This window comes from Symphodus melops (assembly GCF_947650265.1).
Source record: "Symphodus melops genome assembly, chromosome: 5".
NCBI lineage: Eukaryota > Metazoa > Chordata > Actinopteri > Labriformes > Labridae > Symphodus > Symphodus melops.
The window spans coordinates 25,272,093-25,299,027 of NC_136695.1; the positions used below are offsets into that span (position 1 = coordinate 25,272,093).

General features: G+C 43.1%; 1 long non-coding RNA gene across 2 annotated transcripts; it reads right to left on the minus strand.

Moving 5' to 3' along the window:
• Nucleotides 1–306: 306 nt before the first annotated feature.
• LOC306824659 lies at nucleotides 307–22,715 on the minus strand. 2 transcript variants are annotated; one of them, XR_013779171.1, is made up of 3 exons: nucleotides 22,385–22,715; nucleotides 21,853–21,928; nucleotides 307–397 (listed from the first exon to the last, which is right to left on the minus strand). It is a non-coding gene; the product is annotated as an uncharacterized lncRNA (long non-coding RNA). The 2 variants fall into 2 exon arrangements; XR_013779172.1 differs by lacking the exon at nucleotides 307–397 and adding an exon at nucleotides 17,152–17,352.
• Nucleotides 22,716–26,935: the final 4,220 nt, after the last annotated feature.

Genomic DNA, 26,935 nt, shown 5'->3' on the forward strand with positions numbered 1-26,935 from the left:
ATGATGTTCTTTATTTGCTGAAACTTTAAGCAGTGAATACAAGTAGGCCTTGGTGATAAAACAATAAATCACTTTTCTCAATATAAATATAAAAAAGTTTGATAAAAGTTTAATAGATTTAAACCTGTAATGACACAGACCAAGCACTGGTAAAAAAGGGGGGCGCTAATGTGCTTTAAACGTTAATTGCCACCTGACATTAAAGAGAAGAAGAAAAAGAAGACGACAACCAATCATATTGCAGGGATTTGGGTAGACAGGCTTACAAACGAGCTGAATGAAAAGCGACAGCAGTGTACAGAGTGTCTGAGGCTGTAGCTCTGCTTCATGGGCCTGCACTCGCTGCTCTGCTGCCTGGATATAAACCTGCATAGTGGGCGTCTTGTTTAAAGTTGTGCTGGAACACAGGCAAAACCACCTGACCGAAGCAATGCTCAACCACATTCAGCGCAGGCATGTGGACATTAACCTGCGAGGTAATGCAGCAATGGAGTAATGCACCATGCAAATGTCAGACATTTCAGATTCAATTAAAAGAGCCATCAAGCTGTAACTCTTTTAAAAAGTGATGAAACACGCTACATCAGGTTCAGGTCCAGGTTAAGAAAATGTTCAGCCGGGTTCAATAAAAATCTGCTTAAACTTGACTGTTTCATGTGATAATGTTATTAGTTTGTCTGCTGATTTGGGATTACCGGGGCAGTGGATTGGTTTGTCCAGCCTAAAAGAGGCATTGGAAGGTTACAAAACATCTTTACGAGCTTGTCAGTGAAGTCGAGCGTGTTTGCTGTAAAAAAGCCTTTAAAAAAAGAACAACTTATCCCAAGCACAACCCACCCATCCTCTACCCCCCAGCAAAGAGGTGCCAGACACTTTGAGTGCATCCCTGTGGAGAGGAAGAGGAAGTGATGAGTACCCTAAAGGGCAACAGAGGTCACTGCTGCTGACCAGCGTGACTGCCAATGATCCCAGGAAGGGATGGGATGGAGTCAATGTGTCTGGACCCCCACCCCAATCAAAAATAATAATAAAAAAAAAAAACCTGTCACCATATCGGGAGGGGTGAGTGGGAGGTGGTGGGCTGGGCCAAAGCGGGGGTTAGGGGAGTGGGTGATGGTGGGTACCAGACTGGGGCACCTCGGGGGACTTTTGGAGAGGAAGAGCCATGCACCATGTCTCCTGCTACCAACCGTGGTTCCCTCATTTGATTGTGAAGCCATGAATAATGCATGTGGGATGGGACTGAAAGGGGGGGGGGGACCTCAACCTTAAAGGGGCCCTGCCACAGTGGGAGTCATTACCGATGAACAACCACACTGATGAGCCACGGAGAGAGAGCGAGAGGAGAGAGAGAGAGAGGAATGGAGGAGGAAAACAAACAAAATATAAAAAAAGAAAGTAGGATGCCCATGAAACCCGGCTTCTCAAACATCTCAAGCATGCCGCTTATTGAGTGTTTTTCCCTCCTCTGTTTTCATCACGCTGTCGATGTTTTGTTGTTGTTTTCATCTGTTCATTCAGCTATTCATAATTCAAACCCGGAAAATACTAAACATATTTTTCCAGCTTGTTTGTATTCTTTTTAATAACTTTTATCTGTATGCCAGCTTAAGGATCTAATGTACAGTCAAATCTTTTATTGATGTATCTAACAGGGTTCTTTTTCAGGGCAAAACATCCACCAGCATTTTGGCCGAATTATACTTAATCCTTAATATCATCAGGAGCAATGTGGGTGTTTAAGTGGCTGACGTGATACAGCTTGAAATAGCTGCCCCACTTGTTCAGTGAAAAACTGTGATTTGCTGTATGTGGCGTCCATAAGACAGAAACAGCCAGGTAAAAGTTGATCAAACGCATCATGTTGATATTCTGAAGCACTGAGATGTTGCAGCTGCTTATCTAAGCTACAGTGTAACTAAATAACTGCACTTTTACAGAAATCATTGGCAGGTAGAACAAGCTGTCACGCAGAAAATAATGTATATTTTGCAGAGACGCAATGACAGGAAGAAGAACCTTCACATACTGGCTAGTGACTGGGCTGAGTGGAGCCCTTCAAATAAAAAAAAAATGTCTTTTTCCACTGAGGTGATACATGATGTGAAGTGTGAGATCATATTTTACTTTTGAACGAGACATGGTAACAGAGTGATGACAGGTGCAGACCATGCTTTCTAATCTGTTAGTCAATAATTATGAAATGAATCATTAGTGATTTGTGTTTTTTTGTTCAGAAAGTAACTTTAACATTGTTTTGAGTTTCAAGGTGAGGATTAGCTGTTTGATGTCATTTTTCGTCCTATTTTTTCTACCCTTGTGAGTATAGTCAATGCATACATCGGATTGATCATATTTCTTAACGCGATTTACAATTTAAGCGTCATACAAACACTAATACAAACATCACCTAACAGAATTCTCTCATTTAGTCGATGACAAAAAGTCAAGAGATTCATCGCAAATCCATAGAAACACGTTTTTTCTCTCTGAATATGCAAGCTGCTCGAGCAGGAGGTGGGTGGGAGAAGGAAATGAGCAGAGCCATCCAGCAGTATTGCTGCTGCTAGCAATCTGTGCACGTGTGTCTGTGCAGGTGTGTATTATATCTTGAGTGTGTGTGTGTGTGTGTGTGTGTGTGTGTGAGCTTGAAAGCCATTCCCGCGGCAGCAGCTAAGGCGCTGTAGCAGGACTAGGTGTTATCACTCATTCTGATTCCGTATTACAGCATGACGGATGGGCCCCCGCGGGCCGGTGAGCGTCGCCGCGCGCTTATTACCGCAGCTCTTAAGTGGGAGTTGATTTAGCTTAAATAGGTTGTTTCATAAGGAGAAGACACCAGCGCTGTCACCACTGCTCTGCTCCTCGCTACAGCAAACTGACACTCTAATTGAATAATGCCTCCTCTACACACCTATTAGGGTGCTTAGGTACATAGTGTGCCCCAATAATTGCTTATACAACCTGGCTAATTTGGCCTTCACCCCATGCACATACAAGCAGACACACACACACACACACACACACACACGCACATAACCCTCTTCTTCCAAATGTGTGATATCCATGTTGCTCATATAATCCACCTTATGTTCGTGCTCTGTGTGGGTTAGTGTTTTACAGAATTTAATGTTGGAACATCGTCACTTTTGCTCCGGTGTATTAGTAAAAACAAAACAAATAGGCCTATATCTGAGTCATAAATTCCGGATTTGATACTGCATATCTAATTTGATATTCCTTTAACCTAAATCCAATGGAATCATTGGATTCTCAATGCTTTAAAAGTGCAAATAGACCTTCACTACCAAGGATTAGTGTTTCATTAGCATATCACAGGAAGATATTGGAGCATGCATGTTCCACTAATACAAGTGCCACGGTGGTTTAACGCGAAGGTGGTTACGATGGGAGGGGGTTCAATAAAAGGCGTTGCGATTAGCGAAACGTAGCTCTGTTACCCGCTCTCTGTTGGCTTTAAGAGATTATTGCTGATGCAACAGTGCGACGGCTTGCAAACTGTGTGCTGCTGCTGAGTGGAGCATGTGCCAACCTTCTCTAAGTGAACAAGGCGCCATGGATTCCTGCCAGCAACAACATACTCCCAGGGAAGTCGAAGTTGGCCGTCAATCATGAGCCCTGACATGGAAATGCACCAACTTCTCTCTTGCCCCCCCCCCCCCCCCCCCACACACACACTTCACTCTGTTTATCAGACAGACGTGAGGATATTCATACACATGACATCACTAAAACACAAACAGAAATGCAGAGAGGTACTGAGAGTGAAAAAGAACAGGGTAAGTACTTTTAGAGGGGAGGGTTGATCATGGCCCAGAATGTCTTTATCAATCAGAAGCAGCTGCACAAGACTTCATGAACAGCATGGTAATGTCGCCAGCACACTGGCCTGGGGTCAAAAATGATCAGGTCAGAATATAACTCGACTCACCGGCCGTAATCCAGATATATTCAGTGGGTATGAGCTGGACATGCTGCCTCAGATGTTTGATCATCTTGAGTAAGACTCTATATGTTTGTTGAGCAGCGAGTAGCAAAGATAGAAGACTAAAGAAGTATTATGAAAACCTCACAGTACGTCTAAGCAGCATGCATGTCCAATCTGTCAACGCCTCTACTGCATCTCTCTTCCAATCTTTACTGTCGTTCACCAGCCGTCACGTCACGATCCTAAACAAGCAGCACATCCAGAGTTTGTGTCAAAAAACTTGAAATGAGATTCTTGTAATACAACTGCGTCCGTTCTTGCTCTAATATAAACCTAGCATAAACTCTGTCTCTAATACAGCTAAATTAATTATGTCCATACAATTTTCTTGGAATAATTATTTGGGCTCTCAGCGCTAATAGTGATGTGATTAAAGTATTTTTTTTTTTTAAAGCACGCTTTTCCCCATCTCCAGAAACAGTGATGGAAAAGAACGACACTCCTGGAAATCTGAAGGTCTGATTTAGTCTCAGTTGACAATTTAAAAGTGAAATCAAACATTCCCTTGTTTACTGTTCCATTGAGCACATTTCCCTTCCTTTTCTGTCTGTAACCATCTGTTTCTTTGAACCCAGTTAAGTTACTGTTGTAATGATCTGCAGGAAGCCATAAACCTTTAGAATATGACAAGATAAGAAATACAAAACAAAAGCATAAGAAAAACATTTCAAATGCAAAATTAAAAAACATGATATTAAAAATGTGATTAATCGCGACATTTAAATGGTGAACCACAGTTAAAAAATGTAATCCTTTGACAGTCCTTCTTCTATAAAAGTTCGGTAAAACGTATTCATTTTTTAATACACTACGATTTAAGACCATACTTACTTATTGATGTAATGCTTTCATTTTGTTAAGTTTTAAAGACCCTCTGAACCACAGTGTGTGAGTTTTATAAAACTGCTAAACTTCTGTGAACTATGGCAACAACAAAGAAGTGAGAAATGGGGGCCAGACATATATGGAACCTCCGAGTAAAATATTAAAGAAGCATTAAAGACAGTATTATTGTTTTTTGGTGTTCACAAATCAACAGTAGATATATAACTAAATAATAATAACTACACAGATACAAGTCCCTGCATTATGACCCACGACCTATGCACACGCAAGAAAAGACACTAGCCACCCCCCATACAGGATCAAACTAAAGTCGTCTCCCTCGACACTCTGGTGCATACATTCATACTCACAACACGAGCCTTTACAAAATATACATTTGCACAAAGTGTGCACACATGCCCACACATACATAAGCCCTGTGGGGGCTTTGGTGTGCCACCCCGCTCTCTCTCCCATGCATGCTTGCTGTGCCCTCTGGTTGGCGGTGATTGATGACGGCCATGGAGAGGCAGATCATTTGGGTGGCTCCATCTACACAGGACGTAAATCAAATCAGCTACGCTAATGATTCTCCGACGCTCATCTGGCAGCCATGGCCCAAACCAAATCGGAACGTAGAGGTGCAAATAAAACATTAGTACATCCCAGAAACTTTTTGTTTGTCCAACAGTTGCTTGGATTGACGGCCCTTTCCTTAAAGATTTCTCGGGGAAAGAGAGGCACCTTTTTCTGGGAAAAATCCAGCCTCATCATCTGTCACAAGTCTAATATCTTTTGTTTCTGAGAACATTATTTTTTGGTTTAATGCAAGGTGATGTAATGTTGCTCAATAGGGAATAGATCTTTGTTATTTATTATCACCATTGCCAGGTAGAGAAGCTAAAGAGAATGGAAAGTCCAGCCCATCAACACTGTTTCTGAATCCTGTTGATATATGGACATCCCTGGCAGGTGAGAGGACCTCAGCCCTCAGACCTCTGGGGATGACCCATTACACATTTTCATTAAAACATCTGCCCACTGCATGCCTTGATTTGTCCATAATTTATGATGCCATTACAAGCCAATTAGTGCCAGGATCCCTGTGCCCTGTTCAGCATGCCAGGCCTTTGGCAGATAAGAGAGGGCACACACTGCTGGCTCGAGCTGTTCAAGTACAAACGAGGGCTGCTCCATTCAACGCTTAGTTTTCCCTTTAAACTGTGGCTGTTAAAGTCGGTCAATCATGTGACCGTCACATTGAAAATATAACACAAAAAGACATCTCATATCTGGATTGAGTCAGAAACCAGGGAGAGACAGAGCAGGGACTGACATGTGGGAGAGGAGCAACAAGTCCCAGCCAAACCCGGGCGAACTGCAGCCTCTGCACACACACAAAAACCAAGACCCCTGTCACCCCCCCATTAACATAGTCTTAATGATCTATTTAGGGTTTAAGAACGACTAAACATTTGGATTTCTCAGCACATACAGTATGTTTTCGGTTCTTGTTTCACTTGATGTTTCTCTGCTGTAGCAGCCATTGACATTGACATTTTACAAAAAGAGCCTTACTCTCCAGGTCATCCCTGTTTGTCACTTTGCATTCCTGCAGAGGTTTATATGATACAGCGGCTCTGTATATGTTCAATAGTAAAAAAGTTAAGAATACTCTTTATTTCTGTGTATTTTCTGTTCTGGCGCTTACACTTAAGTTAACATGAGCTCCAAAAGAAAAGACTCAAATCATTTCAACATGGGAGTTTTTTTTAAGTCTTCCAAATGGGCTGTAAGCAGACTTTAAAATAGCTTTTTAAACTTGTTAGATGTATAAGGTGTTACTCAGTGATAGAGAGCGCCACTTGAGATGTTAATCATTCAGATATTAGCGATACGATTCTGCTAATCAAAACTGATACTTCTACATACAACTATTGATCCTACTCTCCCTTATCTGGTGTAAAAGTAAAAGCCTTAACAAGAAATTATGTAAAAAGATTTTAAAAAATGTATTGTGGCTTCTTTAGCCTCAAAGTTGAAATCTCTCATGTTCTTGTAAATATACCGATCGGAGAGCTATTTTTCCACATCAGTACTTCTGGTAGTGACCGATTATGTACAAAAAATGCTGGTACTTGATTCCCATTCCGGAGAAACACTTTATTTTAAATAATTTATAGATTGTGTGTGTGTGTGTGTGTGTGTGTGTGTGTGTGCGTGTGTGTGTGTGATTAAAAACTGTCCTGATGCTGTGTGATTAATATCTGTCCTTTACTAAACTGAATCAAAATCTCGATTCTTTTGTCTTCTCAGTTGTCTGACCCCTGCAGAGGGCTTATAACATTCAGAATGTGCATCATCTGCCACTAAACAAATGTTTAACAGTAGCCTAGCAGAGCAGAGAGTGACTGTCCTCAGCAGCTTGTCTATAAGATAGGAGGGGAGGTGAAATGGGGGGGGGGGGGGTCTGTCTCATCAAAGCCAGTGCAGCCATGCATGAAAGTCAATCCACTGCTTGTGTGTGTTTTATTTATTCATTAGTGACACGCGGCTTGAAAAGGAAGAAGAAAAAAAGACAAGAAAGTTCCATTCAAATAAGCATGGCATCCCCCGAGCAGGATTGTAAAAGAGAGAAACAAGGGGGAGAGATTAAAGAGTGTGTGTGTGTGTGTGTGTGTGTGTGTGTGTGTGTGTGTGTGTGTGTGTGTGTGTGTAAACAGGGTGCTGGAGGAAAGAGAGCGAAGGGAAGAGTGGGATGACTTCTTTTAATTTGGGGAACCCCTCGGGGGAAATCGGGCCCGTGAACACGCAATTACGACAGTCATCAGTGAAGCGCGCACGCGAGGAAGTGTGGCATCGAGCGTTAAAGGAAAATATCAGGATGGAGAAGGAGGAAATGATTTTATTATAAGTGTTATTGTCTCGAAATTCAGCTGTCCCTCCCCCACTGATAATCACTTATACACACGCTAAGTGTATGCGTGCACACACACTTCCATTTGTTTCCGCTTGGAAATGATAAATGTAACTTGTGTGCTGGTAATCTATTACAATTAACTGTCTGTTTTAGGGGGCGGGAGAGGAGGGGCTAGACAATCATCATTGGGCAATTATCATCTTATTATGGGTGTTAAGTGGCCTCATATGAGGGTCAGTGCCCCTCATTTCAAGGGAGAAATAATAATTGCTAACCTCTGTGATGGAGACGCACAGAAACTATTCAACACACCCCAGAGGGGGGGGTCTCTCCTGCCTCCTAACACAAACTGTGAAAAAAAAAGTTGGGTTTTTTCAGGGTGACCGCGCGCCATAGAGCAAAGGTTCCAAACCTTTTATTGTGGGAGCCCCCCTTTACTTGTATCTAAGACAAGCTGAGCCCACCCCCAAGAATTAAGCTCAGTTTTGACTGCTTTCATTGATGAAATTGACACCTCTCACCTAAAGGACTTCATATAAACTATCCAGTAAAGTGTGTGATTATAGTTAATCAATGCAAATCTTATTTTGTTAACGCACCAGAACTGTCTCGCACCAAGTCGGTAGTTACAAGTATACGTCTTGGGGAATTATAGGCCAACTACTCGTGTCATTCTCCAGATCCAAAAACTGATCACTGACGAAAATCTGTGATCCAATCAAACCCGTGAAATGTGTGATCTGTTCCTACACTCGTCATGTCATTGTGGCTGAACGTTTCCGTTACTGATCGGTCGGTCAGTTTGGACCGTTTCACATAATCCAACTCCTGCAGTGTTATTGTGAGCTGATGAATGGTTCCTGCCGCCAACAAAGACTGAAGGAAAAATGTCTCGATGCTCTCGCCAACAGTAAAAGTTGCACTGCCACTTAAATAGTGCACAATCCAGAGAGACAGGTGTTCAATAACACAGGAGACTGAAGGAACTTTTTGGGCTGGTAATTCAATTCTTCTGAACACATGACTCCAGTACAATTGCCATTAGACTGTACCACAATGTTTTTTAATCACATATTTGACTTACAGCAATATGTAATAGACTTGCACGAAGTCAGAGATTTTGGAACCTGTTTAGAGCTGATTCTTATTTCTTTTTTTTTGTAAACAATGAAAATGGAAAATCTATAACGGTATATCTGGCGCCGAACTTCACTTCACAAGTCCACAGGAATAGACGAGAGACTCTGTAAAGTGAGGTTTCCAATAACTTTTTCTTTTGAGTCAGGTAAAAGCTAATCCATTTAGCTTTTAGATAAAAGTCAATATTTTATGAATGACTTCTCTAAGTCAACCTGGGATATGTGGTTTTAGGAAATTGCCTGTTTGCAAATAACTTTCAATTCCTTTCCAGCCTAAATCGAGTTTTTCTGGAAATTCTCTTTGTGGTATATTGCATTTGGCTGAGTGGCCTTTATTGTGCTGGCTCTCAGGTGGGCTTTTATATAGGAAGGCCGGACCCTGGGGCCCTGTCTTGCCTCTGGCTAATATTGAGACAGACACTGAAGTGACGATTTCCTCCAATACCCTGACTCCCTCACTCAGCGAAACCTCTAAGTGTGTTACCTGTCCAGGAGGGTGGCTTGGATAGAATGAAACACTCGGTTGTCACTTTTATTAACCCTCTTATATCCCCCTTTTTTCCTCCAACATCCCCCCCAGCCCCCACAAAACCCCACTATCTCTCAAACCGCCGTCTTTCTTTCTTTCCCCCCCTACATTAACCCACAATTCTCCCTATCACACCCCCTGAAGCCAAAATCATCTCCATTTTGCATAATGCTCCATTTAAACTGATAGTGGTGACATGAGCGCGAGGGCACTCCGAGTGAGATGGAGAGAATGGGGAAGTGATGAAGCTTTGTCCTCTCTTTCTAACTCGCTCTCTGTCTCTCTCCCTTTGCGGCTGCCTGTGACCCCGAGTGGCAGTTATTATCCACAAGGTCGCAGTTGGTCCCTTGTCCCATGAGCAGGACACAACCCTTTCCTAATGCAGTCCCCCCGCTAGGCCTGCTCCTTTGAAGCCATATATACTGACTGTGTTGCACCCCTCCTCCTGAACACACACACACACACACACACACAAATACGCACAGTATACGCCGCCCATCCATCTAGCAAGCTCGACTCTCTCTCTTACCACTGCCTCGTGCAAATCGAGTGTAGTTCCTGCAGGCAGGAGGAGACGTAAAGTAAGGCAGGAGGTCTGTTATGTCGTGGATGTGACACAGATTTATACAAAGCTTTGGAATAAAACAGGTGTGTACGGTGCAGACAAGGGTAGTTTTAATAATTATGTACAGAACAACATTGGTATATATGGATTACTTTTTTTTAAATGCCCTAATTGATTGTTTGTAAAGATGTACTGCTGTTGTGAAATGTATTAGATCACTGTCTCTGTTATATTCTGAAGTCATGCTTGCCAGAGGATGCAATCTAAAGAAGTTAGGAAGTTAAAAAAAATTATTTGATGGTCACTCCTCAGCTACAACGTTTACTCTAAACCGTTAATAAAAGTGATGAACAGATGAGTTCATCATGAAAATATTTACAGTGCAGGTAGTATGCAGAAATATTATTGCCAGTAGACGTTCAATTGGTTTTACAAAATGACAAAACGTCTTCCTACGGCCTGGTACAAGCCCAGCGTGGTTCCTGGGAGATCTAAAGAGGGAGTGCTGAGTCAGTGTGACACTGATTCATGACAGCAGACATTATGAAGTGTCATTAGGTCGCGTCTCATTTTTACAGCACTTCGCAAACACATCTACAAAGCTGAAGTATTTTATTTTTGGGTTTTTTAAAAGGTACAAACGATGTCCCTTTAATAAACTAATATTATTAATCAATATCAAAAAATGTTTTTTCCAGATTTCCTAATATGAAGATCTTTAAAATCATTGCTAACTGATTATTTTGGATTTTTTAAAAAACGTGTTGATTAATATCATAATTGCTTAACATCTTTTTTTTCCTCATGAAATAAAGGATGACATTATTTTTGTATGCATCAACATATCTGAATGACAAAGTTACAAAAGAGTTTTTAAGATTGAGGAATGAGAGAAAAGTTTAAGTTTATCTCTGAAATAAATGTTTGAAATTAACTCTTTGAAGGGCAGCGTCAGGTTTCAGGGTTTGGGGAGTGTTGAGTCATCTTGTGACTTTTCAGCACCATTATCACGATGCAGTCATGTGTCCTCGTGCTAATTTTGAAATTTCTTTCGAAAACATTTAAACACATGAGGCCTTTAATAATTGTTTGTTTCTTGACGAGCCCTTCACTCTCTCTGCAGCTGTATTAAAGAGGCACATGTGTACATGTTAAGCATGATATTACATACTGGGATTGAATCTGAGACACATGGTGACGCAGTGAAGAAGTGACCTTATTTAAGTTTTACTGGAATCTTAATTTGGTTAAACACACCGAGACTGGACGAGAGAGAGAGAGAGAGAGAGAGAGAGAGAGAGAGAGAGAGTGAGAGAGAAAGCTGGTGTCCTGCTATGAAAACTTCAAGCACATGCAGATAATTGACACTGCCCTAACTATAATGTTAATTACTGATAATAATAAGCATATCTGTTATCAGATATAAAATAGATTTTTCCGATGACAAACAGTGACAGACACAAGCTCTGTCAGCGTCTCTATTCATCTCTCCTCATGTGAGACATTCTTAAATATTCCAATCGAGAAGTAGGCAGAGACAGAACACAACTTCATGAATTCAAATTGGTGATGCCCAGAATGCCAATGGTTTCAAGTCATTCCTGCTGTTACCAATTTATATTTTCCATATGGGTCCTTAAAACGGCAAATGGAAGTCAGTCCTTGCCCTTCTCTGTCTCCCTGCTTCCCCCATGGGGACAAAGGTGGTCAGAAGTCAAGGAAATTCTGATTCCTCTGCACAGCACACCAAGGGCACCTAAACACAAACCAAACAGCTCCCACAATGCCTCGCTGTTGGCAAACTCTGGTTCCCTCCCTCAGAGATCTGCTAGTATTCTAAATGGTAATTATTACTCTCTGACACACACACACACAGTCACAGGCGTGCATACACACCTCCTGGACTGTACTGATGAAATGCAAAAGACAAAGAGGAGAAAGGGAGGAGGGAGAGTAGAAAATGAGGTGGAGTAGGCAAAAATGGAAGAAGTGTAGCAACCCGGGGAAAAAAAAAAGCTGGAATATGGGACCAAAAAAAGTGGTGAATATGTAAATGTGGAGTCAGAGAGTTCAGGACGAGAGAGGAGGTATAATGTGCTGAGCTGACCTGGGGGCCACAGGGCTGAGTGTCCAGGGGCCGGTGGCCAGATCTCAGCGGTTATCATTATGTTGAGGGGGAGGTGTTCCCCGTCCCTTTTCTCAATCCCTCCCCCCCTGCTCCACCTCAGACTCCATTTCTCTCCCAGGGCAAAGGTGAGGCGGCCTGGGGAGCGGCGGAAGGTGAAGGGTAACGCGGGGCGAGCACGGGGTCCGCCGCCGTCGTTAGCGATGCAGCTTGACCTGCTCACCTACAACTTGAAGTTTTACTCCCCAAGTTTTTCTTCTCTGCTCTTCTTTTTTTTTTTTTTGTCACGCACTGACTTGTTCTCTCGCGGCTGCCAGTCCACAATAGGAGGGATGAAAGGTCCCCTCTTGAATTTCAAACTGTCAGACGTTTTTTTTTTTTCGAGGGAATTTGTTGGGACTGAAGTTGGCCAAAAAGTCTCACGCAGAATCTTAAAGACAGACATGTTCTGTATTTTAAAAAAAAAAGTTGAATTCAACCAGGGTCATTCTGAACCGACACTATGAAACACATACAGATCACAAATACATGTCTATACACAGAGGATGGATTCAGGATCCTGACAGAAATGATTAAAGACAACACTCTGTTCATCTTATCTAGGTTACTCGATAGATTGTAATAATTCTAACAGCGCTCTAAATAACCGGAGAGGGGTAAAAAGAGGAGTTCAAGTGGGCGATGATAAGGTAGAAGGACCCTTACACCTCCGATGTAGGACATCAAACACGCACAAGCACAAACATACACGTCCCTCTCTAAAACACATGGCACTTTCCGCAGATTAGAAAGCATCTCAGTTTACAAAACCCCTCGCTGCACAATAGGTGTTCTTTTCATGGAGGAGAGGCCGAGGCGCAAAAGAAGAGACCCTGGCTCTTTCATTGTCAAGCTCTCTCTTTTTCTTTTCTTTGACGCCGAACAACACTGCCCTCTTTATCAGTGCAATTACAGCACAAACAGACTCATCATCGGCCCGACTGTCCGCTCCCATCGCCTCTATTTCCACGAGCAACCTAATTAGTCGTAAAGAGAGCGAAGCAGATGAGCGGAGGAGAGTAGAGAGGCAGAGAGAGAAAAGACCAGCGATCATGTCCGTTTTGTGCGATTATGGAACCACGTTTGTGTGTGTCTGTTTATGGATGTATGTTCCCCCCCCCCCCCCCCCCCCCCCTCTCTGTTTTCTCTTTCTTTTGTTGTCCTCACTCTTTCTATCTCCTTTTTTTTTTTTTCCCGCGGAGAAAGAAAGCCTTCAAAGGAGCGATTGTGCAGGGCGGCTGAAGTGGTCTGTTGGTAAGCGGACAGCAGAGAAACACAACAAACATGGCTGGCACTAATCAGGGCCCCGGCTAATGTAAACAATGTCATTTTTGCCCTTAATGAGCCAATTTTCCGCAGATACGAGAGGGCTAACAATTGGGGCAGCGCCTTTGATGTGATTCATCTGAAGGTTTGTTTGTGATCGCTTGGCACTTTTTGTTGGAAGCCCTGCGCCCAGCTGCTTTCATCTACCCCTGAAAAGGGAGAGCCACGACTCACTTGGGTACGGAGGGGGGGGGGAATAAAAATAATAATTTTCTTTTATTTCCCTTTTTTTAAAGACCACCACCCTCCCCCTTTTATAATAAAATAGTCCTAATCAGCTGACCAGCCCCTTCTTTTTGTCTCCTACCCCTTAGCCTCACTCTCACACACACACACACACACACACACACACACTCCTGTGAACATACAAGAGCGAAGGAGCATCGTCCGTGAGGGATAAAAAAAAAAGGAGCAGCGTTCGTGCCTGGTGTCTATAGTGATCAAATAGCGATCTCATTAAAAGGCGCCCCGGTGTGCAAGCGGTGGACACTGACAGGGCCTTCATTAACATGGTGCTGACAAAAGGTGAGGCAGACCAAAGAGGCAGCCGGCGGGCCAGGTGTGTGTGCCGCGGCGCCTTTCAAGATGGCACTGTAGCCAGAGGCAGGCGGTATGGCAAGCGACCGCCATCAAACGGCAAACTGACCAAGAAACAAGCCGGTCCTGTTTAGAGAGAGACGTATAAAACACACAGAGTTTCACAGAGTAGAAGCATCAACGCCGTCCCTCTGCTCTGCGTTCAAGTCCAACTAATCAGATAAGTTAGACACGATCCACTTCAAAAAGCAGATGAGAGAGGAGCATCTCAGTGAAGTTCCTGGAGCTGGCAAACACGCAGGGTGCTGACAATCATAATAGAGTCAACTCTTCAAAGTTAGTCAAAGGCCACAAGAACACACAAATAAAAACAACACAGGAGAGAGAGGGGGGGGGGGGGGGTATTGATGTAATGAAGGTAGTCAAAGGTAGTGACCAAAGGCAAAACATCGCCCCATGTCCCGGCCTATTCCAATCAATCACCAGAGCTGAAGTGAAGTCAACTCCAGGCTAGTCAGTCAGCACCCCCCGCCCCCCCCCCCTTTCTATCCACACATATATATTTATATATATATATATATATATATACATACATACATACACACACCTCTGCTTGCCTCTCTGGCCATGAGTCAGGGGCCCTCTGGGGCCAAACACACACATAAACACACACTGCACCTGCTGGGCCCTGCAGTTACCAGCTGTCAACTCTACGTGTTCTGTGCCGTCTGTTGTGTGTGTGTGTGTGTGTGTGTGTGTGTGTGTGTGTGTGTGTGTGTGTGTGTGTGTGTGTGTGTGTGTGTGTGTGTGTGTGTGTGTGAGAAGAGTGAAGGGTTGCAGGAAAGTTACACGCCTCAGCTGGACCACGAACAGAGAAAGAAAGTGATGAGGGACCTTCAAAGACATTTAACAACAGTTCAAATGGATTTTAAAACTCCTTTCAATTAATTATACTTCTAATGAATCAATCAGTTCATTAATTAATAAGTTCCACACACCTCCCTAAGAGACTAGAGCCCACTTCTTAAATTGAGGGATTTGCTGGTTTTCTGAGTTAAATGTAAATATCATTTGCTTTTGCTCTGTCAGCACATTTGAATTGATTGATTGAAAATTAAATATTAATAAAATTAAAGTTAAAGTCCTGTCACTCCTGTCATTGCCACAAAGAAATCACACTGGGGTTTTTTTGCTGCATGATGTACAACAGAGGTCATGCACCCAGTAATGGTACAAATGGCCATTACCCAGTAAAATGGATAGTTTTGGTGGAATAATAAGAAACATTAGTGTGTTTACCTCAGGGCATGACCTTAATCCTGAGCTCCCTCACCACCTCTGGAAGGGACGCAGAGATAGGAAACCAGGCTCAGGCAACAATGAATAACATGTCTGTTTTGGGGGGAAAAAAATCAATAATGTGTTGTGATGTGAAACTGATTCCCCACTGGATTTCGCTGTGCTCTGCGCGAGCCTATTCTCTGTGTGGCCCTGAGGTAAATAGTGTACTTTGTTACAGTGTGTAGCAGTAAGCCTTGGAGACCTGTGTAGCGATTAAGCCGTACTGGAGCACATTAGACCGGGCCTTGTCAAGGCGGGCCGAAACAGGCCTGGCACGGAAGGGAAAAAGGGATGAAGAGATGGGTACACCAGAGGGAAGGAGAGGATCAAGGCGAAGTCAAATGAAGGAAACAGGACGGCAGGCCGGAAAGAGGAAAAGAGGGCAGAACAGTGATAAAACGAGAAAGAATGTATTTGCGTGACTTCTGTGTGTGCGCGAGTCGTCATGCAATACTTCACTCCTCCAGAGAAGCATTTTCACTCGCGGAGAATGATGAACCCAGTACAATGTGTGATGTCACTGCTGAGGTGGCGGATGCTTAGCGGGAGAGGTGGACGATGGCAGCCAGAATAAAGACTGAAAACAGAGACAGGACACGGGTGGAGAGAGTGACAAATACGCTGCAGATGACTATTTACAGGCTATTTCCCCCTCACCGCAGAAACCTGAGGCCTGCTCTTTTCTCATTTCCTCCCTTCTCAGGTAAATTTGTCACTTTTTGCATAATGGTGCTCTACACTGGTGTAAAGTGAAGGTGGGATGGCGTCATGAGCAGGTTAAGGTGTGATGGAGAAAGTGAAATGGTAATGGAAGAGAGGACTGAGAGGAGTTGATAGCGGCAATTCTTTCCTCAATCTGAGGACGGGGTGGGTGGGTGGGGGGGGGGGACATCTCTGACCATCTTACTAAACCGCCAACCCCTCTTTTTCTTGTTCTGCCCCCCCTTTGCCCCTGACACCCACCTCTCCCCTCCTTCTTGTACACCGCCCCTCCTCTCCTTCACGCTATCCTTTCTCTCCTCGGCTCCTGCCCACCCCTCCACCCTCCCCCTTGTCTCTCCAGGAGGCAGTTGTCAATCAAGTGCGTCTCCCACAATCCCTCTGGAGCTCATTGTGCCCGCGGTCGCTGGCGGAGGCAGGCGTTGTGAGGCGGCAGCGAGCCGCAGATGGAGGGAGCGCTGTCAATCATTGTCACTAATTATTAATTTCTGTCACTCAGGCCCCCGTGGCAGCCACGTAGAAGGGGCCTCTCTCTATCCGTGTCTCACCCTCCGTTCCTTCTCCATTCTGCTCCTCTCCGCTCATTCGGAGAGTCGGGCTGCCTTCCTCTGTCCCTCCCAGGTTCCGTCTCCTTCTACCTCCCTCGTCCCTCGTTAAAGCCCCTCCGTCGCCTTTGCCTCTTTAGTTCGGGGTGTCTGTTGTTTCCATTTCTCCTCCTCCCCTCTCTTGCCATGCCGTCCACTCTCTCTCCCGACTCTCTCTCTCTCAGTACTCCCAGGGTGAGTCGATTTGGTATGCCACCCCGGCCACACAAAGTTCAACCTTTCATTATGTGGTGCACGTGCACTAAGAACTGCCCCCTCTCCCCTCCTCTCCTCTCCCATCACCAGGTCAGTCCCCTTGACTCTCTGCTCCCTTTTAATTGTATTCTACCCTCCACCCCTCCCAGCCTCTCGTTTTCCCATCTGACCCCCCCCCCCCCCCCCCCCCCCCCCAACACAGAGCCAATGTCTCTAATTCCTCAAGAATCCCAAAAAGACATTAAAGGCAGCTCTACTCCTTATTTTCCCCTTTATTTTAAACAGAAGGTTCTGATTTATTCGGCGAACTTGCTGTTTTCAATTTGCAAACTCGCACTTTTGCCTGTGATGTCACTGTGTTGGCAGCTAATGAGGGAGCCCTGACCCACATGTAGTTGTGACTGAGGATGGAGCCGGTCCAGCCTGCTAAGGGTTCTGATCCGCTCCAACCCTCACCTCATTACCAGAGGTGTTAGACTGGGAGGCAAAGAAGAGAGAAAGAGAGGTGGGGGGGGGAAGAGAGAGAGACAGAGGGAGAGAGAGAGAGAGAGAGAGAGAGAGAGAGAGAGGGGAGAGGGGGGGGGAGAGGTGATTAGGAGTTACACACAAACACACATCGTTTCACATATATTCATAAAAACATACTGCATTCACACGGGCCCTAATCTAAATGTTCCCATGCCAAATGTGTGCTCAAACTGCACATACACACATATGTCCCTTTACTGTACAAATATGTCTCAATGAGTCCGGTTCAGTATCACACACACACACACAAACACACACACACACACACACACACACACACACACACACATTATAGCCTATCAGATACATACTCATGTAAACAAACACTAAACCACACGTATGTGCTTACGCACTCATGGTTATAGGAACACTTACATAAGTCTGTTTTCACTCTTCTTTATGGTCCAGTCAGAACACACAAACACACACACAAACACACACACACACACACACACACACACACCCCTGCGGTGTGAACAATAGACGCAGCAGCTCTAAACTTCGTAAGTGTAGCAGCCTGATGATCAATAGCCTTGTGCTTCAAACTCTAATGAGATCCCTGTGCGAACACGTTTCCCCACTGAAAACACTGATGTTCCTGATTACACCTGGTATATTCACCATCATCAGGATCCTTCTCTATAACAGGGGATTATTACTGCGTTCACATGCATTCAGGCAGACAATGGGAGGCCAACCACATATCATTTAGGTGGACAAGAGCAGGAGAGTAAAAACACACGAGGCCAGCAGAGAACATAGTAAGAGCAGACGGCATGGCAATCCACAGAATATTTAACTTCTTACATTCTCTTCTCAACAACACAATCTACGGCAAAATGTTACCTGTCTATACACATATATTAAACACTAGACCATGGGGGCACTGGGAGCCTAGTGGTGAGTGCACCGCCTCATGTACAGAGTCCATCCCAGTGGGCGGCCGGGTTCGAATCGGACCTGTGGCTCATCTGCGAAATGTCATTTCTCCGATCTCCGTGTCCCTAATTCCCGACTCTATCCATCCACTATCCTATCTCTACATAAACGCATAAAAAGCCCAAAAAAACAAAACATTTTCAAATATCACTAAACCTTGACACTAATCATTTAGAGATTCTACAATTCTGTCTGTTTGGGGTATTGTTCAGTGCCTAAGATACAGGCTTGCTGTCTGTGTACACTGGGCTTGTTTACGGTCTTGATAAACTCTCTCTGCTCTATTCAGTGAAGCTACTCTGTGCTGGGACTCTGTCACTGTTCCAGTACATAGACACGGCCGATATCTGACTTATTATTGATGACCACACAAAGCAAATAAAGATGAGGGCTGTGGTAAAGTTATGTAATCAGTCTTTGCTCAAATATCCCATTTATAAAGCCAGGCCATGAGAATGAGCTGTGTATTCAGAGTCAGTTACACCCCCCCCCCCCTCTTTAAAGCAAACTGCATATATACACCTCTAACATTACTGTTTGTGACAGACATGTGCTGCTGTAATGAGGGGCAGAGGAAGAGGCCAGCTGGACACCACTGATCCTTCACCTCCACACTCCTACCATCAACACACACACACACACACACACACACACACACACACACACACACACACACACACACACACACACACACACACACACACACACACACACACACACACACACACACACACACACACACACACACACACACACACACACACACACACACACACACACACACACACACACACACACACACACGCTCTGCATACAGCCATTAGCAGCCCTCTACCCCTAACCTTCTGTCTCTGTGCTCCCACCACCTCCTTCAGTGCCTGTCTGCCTCTCTTCCTCTGTCTCCCCTCTTTCCTGTCGCTCTCTTTTCCTCGGCACCTGTCACTTTTCCCTGTCTTCCCATCGCTGTTGTTTTTTCTCTCTCAATCTCCTTTTTCTCATCTCCTCTTACCTGTCACCGCCTTTCTCTAGCCATCTGATTGTCTCTTTACTCCCTTTATCTATCCATCCCTCTTCTCTCTGTCGCAAACCTCCTTTCTCTCCCTTGTCTGGCGCGCATGTGGGGGTGTGTGTGTGAGTGTGTGTGTGTGTCAGCATTCAGCACCTCAGTGGAGACAGGGTTTATTGGGGTAATGCATTTATCACTGCTGCGAGCCAGGGCCTCACCTCCTTCTTTGAGTCAGTGAGTAATGAAAATGGGATCACTTCTGACAACACTCTGCAACACACACAACTCTCAAACAAATGCATGCACCCCTGCTAACACACCAAAAAACACTAAAGTGCACAGGCCTGCTCGTTTCGACAAATGCTCAGATTTGACCACACAAGCTGATACTTAACAACCACTAAAAAAAAAAAAAAAAACCTCAATAGGTCGGCACCGCCCAACCAATCCCCACGAGGAGACGGACTGGGGAATAACTCTTTAATTAGTGTGTAATATACATATATACAATTTTAAAAGGGGTACGTTTAATAGTGTGTGGTGATTGAGTCATTTAAAAATGATCACAAAGGTTTTAAAATAACTATTGGTAACATGTTTCCCGTCTCACCCCCAAGTTCAACCAAAAGGAGTCTCATTATTTACTTATGTAACTTTTCATCTATCAAACATGTTTAACTCTCTGCCTTTTAAAGTCAAACATCACTTTAGATATGCCTGTACAGAGAAATCTTTAGACAGCAGTTATTTGTGCGTCTATATTCTGAGTTAAAGGCGCTCTTATTAACCCTACTCAGATATGCATGTCCCTTTGGCGTTTCGCCTTCAGTAGACTTACAGAAGTGTAATGTGTGTGCACAGTGATCCCCTCTATGTACCATCTTCAGGGCCATGACAGGGCTGAGACGGGATCAGCTGGGCCAGCGCTGTGTATGTGTGTGCCTTATCAGACTCTATATGTGTATGTGCTGTGATTCTGCAAAACCAAAATACAACTAATATGAATGTAAAAAGACGGCTGAGGCTGGTTACGGTGCCGTTGCCTAAACGCCATCTGAGAAGGGCCATTCACTTCATCTCTTCAGAGCATCATCCAGTTAAACTGCATCATTAGCAGTCACCGTAAAAACATCCCGCTTTTCTTATTCGAAATGGATAGTTGCTCTTTTCCGATTGTTATCGTTATGTTATTTCCATCAGGCGTACAAAAGCAAAAACATTGGATTAGTTTGAGTTTGTTTTTCCGTTGTTGGACTGTTATTGTATGGGACTAATAAAGTTTAAATCAATGACTTCTAATGAAAATGTTCCTGTTTTTGTTTTTCTTTGTAGCCCTTGCTAAACAATATAAAACACCTCCACTTTTGCAAACATATTACAATTAACTGCAAAATCAAAAATTGCTCAAATTGAGTGGAATCAGAAGGTAACATGTCCAACTCTTCCTTGGTCGAAGGAAAGCAGGTGAAGATCAAGTGTTAATGGCCAGAGGTGCCTGTCTTATCCCATTTACTCCGCTCTAGTGTCGGGAGAGTGGGGGAGGTCTTCACCAGTTTAAAACGATACCATCAGCACAGGTAGTCCCAGCTGGGCTCTGATTGGCCTTGACAGAACAAAACATTGCCGCAGCAAACGACTCAAGCACCTCCCACTACATCAAACTCAGAAGGACAAGGTCAGACCAGCGACGTGGAGTTTCATCTTAGAAAACAAACTTCTCTTCAAACTGCACCCTCAGACGGGCTGTAACGTAACGCAGGAGGGCATTGCTAATACACCGAGCCGTGCGTGCAGAAACGAAGTCAAAGGACTGCTGACTAATGTGCCGAAATGGTTGAAAATACTCCGTGGTATTGCAGATGGCAGAGGTATTTGTTATTCATATGGCCCTCAAGGTGCATCCATAAGGCTTTGCGTGAACACGTGTGTCTGCTCGTGCATGCGTGGATGTCTATGGTGTGCATGTTTTGGTGTGTGATGGTGTGTGTGTCTGGTGCTTCATCCACAGTGCTGAGGATGCCATTAATGCTTGCTGCTGATCGCCCTCCCACATTTAAATAACAATAGTGCAGTCAGAGAAAGCATCGGTGTGAATCCAACCTGCAAAACACCCAGGAGCTGCAGGCCCCACTCCTGCTGTGTGTGCGTGTGTGCGTGTGCGTGTGTATGTGTGTGTGTGTGTGTGTGTGTGTGTGTGGGTGCACCTGTTTGTGCCAAGACACTCACACACACATATGTGAGTGAGTCGCAGAAAAATATTTAGATGAAACGGGAAGGACAGAGCACAGAAAGACAGCGTGAAAGAAGGAAGCAGGATGCATTTGTGTGTCAAATGTGGTGCAGACAGGTTGTGTGATGAGAGAGTGCAGGTCCAGGGGGTCGCCCCATGAGCGTGCCCTGGTGGCCCTGGATCTCTCATTAGATGAGCTGCATCACTTCTAAACTGAATATTGCTGCCTGGGCCAGAGGTGGACAGAGAACAAACTGCAGGGTTTAAGTCTTACTTGTTAAAGCCTGTCACCCACACAGGTGTTTTTAATCATCCTGATTAGACCAGTACATGGCTGTCCAAAGGTAGAGCTGCAGGCTAAGAATTTATGATGCACTTTTGAGAAACCAAAAGAAAAACGGGATATGTTTGGTGTTTTACCTGCTTGTTTGTGAACACGTGTTGTGCAATAAATATAATGATTGATAATAATACTGCTCCAGTGCTTTAACATTTTGACAAGTGCCAGGATCATATTTAAGACAAAAAAACACAGGTGTTACAAAAACATTACATCATGTTTACATACATTACATTACATTACATTAGTTTTGACTTACAAGTAAGATATGGCAGTAAACAAGCATTCACTATACCCTGCCCTTAACTTTTAGTGGTTAAAGAAATTCAACACTAATTATTGTGATTCTGGTTTATCTGCCATTATGACAAATCTCCTTCGTCCTTCAAACTAGACAGACAGCATGGGGAAAACACAGACAAATCCAGCACCAGGAAAAGTAATGAATATAATCCAGGGTACTTACCGAGCTCTTCAACTTGTCACCTCCTGTTGGAAATTGAACTTTCCTTTAGTAGTGGCTGTTATAGCTGTCCCGTATGACGTGTGCGTTAGAGTGTTGCCCTGGTAACAGTGACGGAGCTTGCTAAAAAAGGAGCTATTACAAGCTATTAATTAGAACCGAAGTTAGCCAACAAATTAACTCTCTGCATTACGAATAGCTAAATAACATGCTGGATCTGCCTCCTCAAAGCAGTTCATTAAAAGGCGTAGTTCCTTGAACTCAAACCAAGTCTCATCAGTACAGGTGGGGCACAGGTGGGCTGCATCAACGACGATAAAGTAGCCTGACTTAATATCGTTTTGTTTTTTTGTTTTTTGCCCACACTTTGGCGGACTTTTTAAATCTTTTTAGATGCTTTTCCCCCCTGTTGATTTATTGTTTCCCCATATATAATTACTTTATCCAATATAAATATTAAAAAAAAATAATAATATTTTTTTTTTAAACTGTATGACATTTCTTATATGTCAACAATTTGACATCACATTCATATTAAATAATTTCAATTATACTTGTTCTTATTATTTAGCCATATAGGCTAAAAGAGATACAAACTTTATCACCAGGATCGAGTGATCCTCCTTGAATGTATTGAGGAAAAGCTGATTCAAACTCGATTTCAATGACATTTTGAAAGATTTAGTTTAAATTCAGTAGCTCAGTTCAATTTATAAGAAGGAAATAAACGTGTTTTTTTTTTTTTTTTTAAAGTTTATTTATTCAGCCTGAAACATACAGACACATGTGGCTCTATTTTTCTGTATATGTTGTCAGTACCTGTGGAAAAAGTCTGATTATGCATATTCTTCTTTTTTTATTGTCAGACCATATATAAAACCTTACCATTACATTTGCATAACTAAATTATGAACCTTGTTCTTTCTGACCTTTATAAGCTGAAGCAGCACCTCAGCCTCACATGTAACGTGCTTTGTAAATAGCTGACTCTTTGTTTGCATCTGCAAGTCTGCATACAGTATTGTTTGTATATTTTTCTCTCTGCTAATGCACCCTGTTTTAATGTAATTCATGTATAATTAAAAAATCTTTTGGCATGTAACTTCATCACAGTCTACATTAAATGATCCCTCATCAGCATCTTCAGTTTTCATCATCTTCAATTAATCATAAATATTCCTGGTCTACAAGCAATCAAACACACTCACACACTTTACAACTTCCACTGTTTGTTTCATGCTTAAAACATTTAGGCTTACAAGCATGTATACACACAGAAGTACACATGCTAACATATCATATAGGGTGGCACAATATACTTAACATACAGAATATTAAGCAACATAGTTCCTATGCATGATTGCATTCTCCTTTATTCCTTTTGTAATGTAAACCGAACAATCACACAAGCATGCCAGCACGACAAGTAGAGCAGAGAAGTAAAGGGGGAAACAAAGTAAAAAGTGGGATGCAGTGGGTGTGGAGAGTATAAAGGGACTTTTGGAGCAGAAAAAAATAAGACAGAGACAAAAAGAGTGAGAGGCTGAGTCTAATAAGAACCAGGAGACGACGTGCTGGTGTCTTGTGGTGCCATTTGAATACAGGGCAGCCGCAGCTGGAGTCTGTGTCGAACAGCTCCGCACTTCACACAGCATCACCATCAGGAGAGCAGAGCGCTGGTAGTACTCTGCTGGAGTCTTATACGCTGCTTCACACACTCCCACAGACCAGGAAATGTGTATGTGTGTGTGCATGAATGTGGGATATCTTCATGCTTCTCATTACTCAGCCACTGTAATATGTGTGCTTCCCTTTCTTGCTCACCATATTGGAGGCTGGTGTTCCCACTGTTGGCTTACAGAAAAGGAAAGGACCGGCCTCACCTCTGTTCTGAATGCATTAGCACACATCACATTTTCAATCTGGACCTCAGCACAGGTTCTCCGCAGGTCTTCTGAATAGTAACAGAGTGTATGCATGCAAGTGTGTATGTGCAGTGGAGAGAGAGAGAGTTTAAAAATACCCATACTCCTGTTCGGTGCTGATAACTTGTGTTATGAGAAACTGCCGGGGCAGACAGCAGGGTCATTAGCATGACTGCAAGATTGAGAGGTAGGGAGGAAGGAAGGAAGCAGAGGAGGAAGTGGGGAAGGAAGAGAGGAAGGAAAGAAAGAAAGTACACCCAAGTTTAAAACTTCTTCAGGCAAACAAGTGAGCAAGAGTGTGCATGCACATATAATCCAAAAGCAAATGATCCCCCGACCTTTACTTCCTTTCTCAGTTTAATTGGCTCCTGCAGTCTACATCATCTTCTTCCAGCCCCCTGGTCCAATGATGGAGATGAATTTCAACAGTGATTTAATTTGGAAGGCAATGCCAAATATTGTTTAGACAGCATGGACAAACAATTCGTGTTGATATTAAACTGGAAAACTGCTTGCTTGTTTAAGGCCAAAATTCAATTTAGCTAACTTCAAGGATTAATCGATCTATTCTTGCATAAACCATAATAATTAGTGTTTTTCAATGCTATTCAGTTGCATGTTCATTTGACTTTTTGCTGATTATACAAGGATGTGTTTCAAAAGTAAGACTTGAATCCAGGTTGTCTTCTAACAAAATATGCAAACTGTTTTATGTATATATATTTTTAATCACATAGAGTCAAGCTATTTCTTCTTCTAGTTTAAGATTGAAAAATAACTTTACTTCTAAGTTCAGGAAACCTTTCTGTGTAAGCTGAGGATCATTGTATGCAATGCTCTGCCTGATAACGATCTCCCTGCAGTCTCTAAACACAAGCCCCCTCCATCATCTTTAAGTTCACTTCTGCACAAAAATTCTCAGAGGCCGTTTTTGACAGTGATTAAAGTCTTACTCTTCTGTCAAGTGCTGTTCAACACCAAGAAGCCTGTTTATTGTTTTAACAGCATGTGCTTCTGTATTCTGTGTGTAGCTGTTTCTCCTTTAGGAACAATAAAACCTGAACCACTCCACTCAGAAGGCTTAAGGACACACCATGGCTATGAAGAAGAAAAAAATTGCCAAGCCTAACTGAAAAAGTGAATTAAGTTTACATGTGAAGGACGTGCTGCTGAAATATCACAAGCCAGTTAAGGATATGAGAGCAGCTCTTCCCCGAATTTCATTTTGAAGACGCATCAAGGGCCCTTTACTGTGTTATTGACCCTGTTTCTGACCTCTCATCTTCTCGTTAGATTAAACTGCTCCTGGAAAATGAACACACTTTTTCTGTTCTTGACCAAAAAGCGTACAATATCATCCTCAGGAAAAAGACAGAAAGATGGGACAACTTAATAAATGTATGTATGTACAAATAGAACTTTTTTTTTCTCGTAACAGATTTGTTATTTTGTCCCAAATTCAAATCACTAAAGAAAAAAACTACAGAAACAACAGGTGTCCCTGCCTCTGTGACCCAGCAGCAGACCGTTTTGGGGCCACAATTAAAAAGTCTGTTGTTACTCCAAAATAAATAAGAGGCAATAGACTCAAATGCACGAATCACATAAAGTAGGCTAACGTAAAAAACTAGTTGTTTAATGTCCATTCTAAGGTTTGAAGAAAAATCCAAAGAAATTAAACAAAAGTCAAGGCATTTAAAAGTCAGGCCACACAGGATGCATCAGAAGGATCCTTGGTTGGCCAGGGACAGCAAGATGCATGTGTTGGACGCTTTTAAAGGAGCATCCTAAATGGACAGCCTTCGATGTGCCGCTGTGAGGTCATCAGTCCTCAAACGCGCTCCCCCTGAAGGATGCAGCCCCTGTAATGGGACTGACCCAAAGACAAGACCTTTTAGTGGCTCAATGGGTTTGCTACAAATTTTTTTGTGATAAGCGGAAACGTCCATTGTGAAAGTCATCCTAAGCACTCAAAAATTGAGTTCATGAGTTTTGAAAATGAAAAGGCATTTCAAAAGTTTCATATCACTTTTAATGGTTTTTTTCTTGTCTGTGGCAAAATGTTTGGTTTGAGATCAGGCCACCATTGCTGCTTATCCTGCCTCTGGTTTTACTAACTGTTTGGTTTTTTGTTCCTGGTTCTCAAAAAAATCTAACTTCCCCTGATTCAACAGCCTTAAAGGGGCAGTGCTCTTTTGTACTATTTGTGATTCACTCATGTAACTGTACTGTACTGTATGACTTCAACCTGTACCAACTGTTACAGAGCAACTTCATGTTGGTTCTTAACTTAGCTATCCAAATGCCAATATTAAGCATTTACTCACTGATAACCTTGGCAGATGTTTGCTTGAATGTCTGAGTTACTGTAAAACATTTATCCATGCCCAGGAGGTAAAACAGGAAATCTTCCCGAACATTTATCGAAGATCAGATCGGACCTGGTTTAAGAACAAAATGATTTAGTGCACCTGATTAAACGTAGTGCAGCTGCATTGAGCAGCAATGACAAACAGTGTAGGGTGTTGTGGGTCCTGAATGTGGTCTAGGTCATGTGCACCAGTCATGACTATCAGATCATGGATGTTATAAACTCAGTCTGAGTCACTGTTGTCGTTTGAAAGCCTTG